A 3,317-nucleotide genomic window follows, 5' to 3' on the forward strand; every position below is an offset into this window, starting at 1 on the left:
TTCAAATCTGAGGTTTCAACACCACAAGTCTAGGGAAAGGAAGACTAGACAATTGTGGCAGCTCTTTCTTCTACCTGGCATCTCCCCAGAGCATGAAAGGCGTATTGGTAGAGCCAAAGCTCAGCTCAGCCAGCCAGAAGCAGTGGGAGGGAGAAGACTGAAAAGCTCCAACAGGGAATTAGAAAACTCAATGCGGAATCCCTCCCCCATCTCTTGCCCCAGTCAGTGACTGGTGGGCACCGGATCCCTATTGCCATTCTTTATCTGCTTGGGCTGGACAATGCCCCATCCATGTTTGGAATTTCCAAGTAGAAAGACAAGTAGGTAGGGGTCAGGCTGGTGTGGATGGTGGGAGGGAGCTGGGTAAGAAAGGCGGTGAAGCAGAACATACCCAAGAGTGACAGTTCTTATTCATTAAATTATCAACTCCCTGACAGAACAGACTGAGTTGAAGTAAATCCTTCTTAGGCCTGAACTGGACTGGCTTAGTCCTGACACTTTGCTCTATAAATCATTCTATTTCTCTACCAAGTATAATCCTGTATCAAAGAGCAAGGTGTATTCTGCCTTTTTATTACTTTCCTGTGAAGTGGTGGTTTCTGGTGCCAGGGAATATCTAGGGCTAAATCATGCATTGTGATCTCTCAACCCCTTTCTATCTAAATTAAACAGAAAGTCAGAAGCGTGGCAAGTTGCCTACTTTGTTCTACCCTTGGAGACTACATTTTAGCTTTTATGGAACAGAATCAACAATTTAATGGAGAGAAATAAAAATTTATGTCTTTAATGATCACCTTGGAGAAAATGAAAGCTCTGTCAACCTCCTTGACCCAGCATGCAGACACAAAAGGGGATGTGTGACGAAAAGCTCCTTTACAAGACCCCCTGGGTATGGAGTGGGCTCTGGGACTCTGGGGCCCCACCTCCTTTGAGTTAGCAATTGTGCCTGGGCAAATAATTCCAGAGATGCAAGGTAACTTGCTGCAGTGCTTCCAGTCATGCTGCCTGCTTTTTCTTCTCACATCAGAATAGCTTGCAGAGATTTCAATTTAATGTTGTCATTCAGTTGCTAAGTCGTGGCTGACTCTTTGTGAGCCCATGGACTGCAACACACCAGGCTTCCCTGTCCTTCACTATCTCCCCGAGTTTGCTCAAACTCATTTTCTCAATTTAATGGGGGAAAATAAAATACAGTAGAAATTCCTTCTGTTTGGATGAGTCGTTAGAAAGTTTTAATGATAGAGAATTCAGAAAGTCCAACCTAGTCTAATAGTTAAGTAACATTATAAGGATGTGGACTCTCAAGCTAGACTGTCTGGGTTTAAGCCTGGAAGCTCCTGTTTGCTAGCTGTGCAACTGTTGGCAAGTCACCCAACCTCTTTGTTCTTCTGTTTTCTCATCTGTACTATGAAGATAATAATGGTATCTGTATTCACAGGGTTTTTATAAAGATTAAGTGAGTGAAAATTTGTTGTGTTTAGAATTGTGCCTGGCAGATAGTGATCAATATTTAAGTATTGATGAGTAAACCAGTATTTGTTCCCTCACTGCTAGGTCTTATGAGGTGGATTTGGTTTTTTGCATCACACAACTACACTGAAATGTAAGTATTGTTATTCCAATTATTGTTATGGAAACTGAAACTCAGACAGGTTACAGGAGTATGTTTCAGATCATTTAAAAAATCAAATATATGCCCTCCCCCTCGGATGTGAATGGAGCTTGAGGTGTGCAGGGCCAGAGGAGACTCTGCAGACCTGGGACCCAGGGCAACTCAGAGGCTGTGACCAATAGCTCTTCAAGTCTGCAACAAAAAATGGCTCCAATAAAACTACATTGCAAAAAGTGCAAAAGAAACAAAAAGGAAAGAGTAAAATAGTTGAAGAGGCAGAACCTGAAGAATTTGTGGTAGAAAAAGTAATGGACAACCGTGTAGTGAATGGGAAGGTGGAGTATTTCCTGAAGTGGAAGGCATTTACAGATGCAGACGATACTTGGGAACCTGAAGAAAATTTAGATTGTCCAGAGTTAATGGAAGTATTTCTTAATTGTCAAAAAGCTGGTAAATAAAAAGATGAAACAAATAGAAAATCTTTGTCTGACAGTGAATCTGATGATAGCTAATCAAAGAAGAAAAGAGATGCTGCTGCTAAACCAAGAGGTTTTGCCAGAGGTCTTGATGCAGAACAGATAATTGGTGCCACAGACCGCAGTGCAGAATTACTGTTCCTCATGAAACAGAAAGGTTCCGATGAGGTGGACTTGGCGCTGCCAAAGAGGCAAACATGAGCTGTCCTCAAATTATAATTGCTTTTTATGAAGAGAGACCAACTTGGCATTCTTGTCCAGAAGATGAGGCTCAATAATTGTTTGCATCGTTTCTTGTATATATTTATATATGTATATAAAATGTAGGCCTTGGTTTTTTGATTTATTAGTGTGAAGAAATAACTACATTCTAATGAAAATCAAGTTTGATATGTTCATTTTGAAGTAGTATTGGGGAAGTTACTTTTTTTTTTTTCCATCTGCAGCACTGGTTAATTAGAACAAATAAAAGCTTTCTGTAGTTGCTTCTTTTGGCAGAAAAGAATTTGATACCAGGATATATTATTTTCTCAGAGTTAGAGAACAACTTTTCTAAATGTTGGGGGAAATCTCCATAGTCATTATTCAATTAGAATTTAGAATTTGCATTTAACTCATATATGACTAATGATCGTTCTAAGTTTCTTGTATTTGTATAAAATACAAATGTAAATGGTTTGGGAGTTTTTTTTTTTTGTTGTGATGGTTTTTGTTTTGCTAAATATAAACAACAGCCTTTCATAACCATGGATAAGCTCATGTTTCTGGAATTCCATCATTTTGAGCAATACAAGAAATCCCTTCAACTTAAATTGAATACTTAAGTCTTAAACTTTCAAATTAAATAATTTTGTAATTAATTAGACAAATTAAGCAATTTAAATTGGGTAATTTTTTAAAGCATCCCTATCAGAATCTGCATCCATATCAGCATAAATGCAGTTTTATATGCAGAAGCCTCGGAAGGAAAATTTATATCACTAATAATAACCTCCCCAACAAAATGAAAAAAATAGAAAAATTCTGGTATGTTTTAATTAGCAAAGCAAAACTTAGTTAAATGGACACTTGATGGTTCTTTTTGGTGAACCATTGTTTTACAAGAAATTAAAGTTCCCGTGCTATATTTAGGAAAGGTTGTAATATACGGGATGTCTCAGATTTATTTATGGAAACCTAATCAGATAATTTTAAGATATTGGCTATTTGTGATCTATAGGAATAAATGA

The 3,317-nt window shown here is 38.0% G+C and overlaps 1 pseudogene; it reads left to right on the forward strand.

Moving 5' to 3' along the window:
* Positions 1–835: 835 nt before the first annotated feature.
* On the forward strand, positions 836–2,366 carry LOC113888182 (annotated as a pseudogene).
* The last annotated feature ends 951 nt before the right edge of the window (positions 2,367–3,317 follow it).

This window comes from Bos indicus x Bos taurus, chromosome X (genome assembly GCF_003369695.1).
Source record: "Bos indicus x Bos taurus breed Angus x Brahman F1 hybrid chromosome X, Bos_hybrid_MaternalHap_v2.0, whole genome shotgun sequence".
In the NCBI taxonomy this organism is placed as follows: domain Eukaryota; kingdom Metazoa; phylum Chordata; class Mammalia; order Artiodactyla; family Bovidae; genus Bos; species Bos indicus x Bos taurus.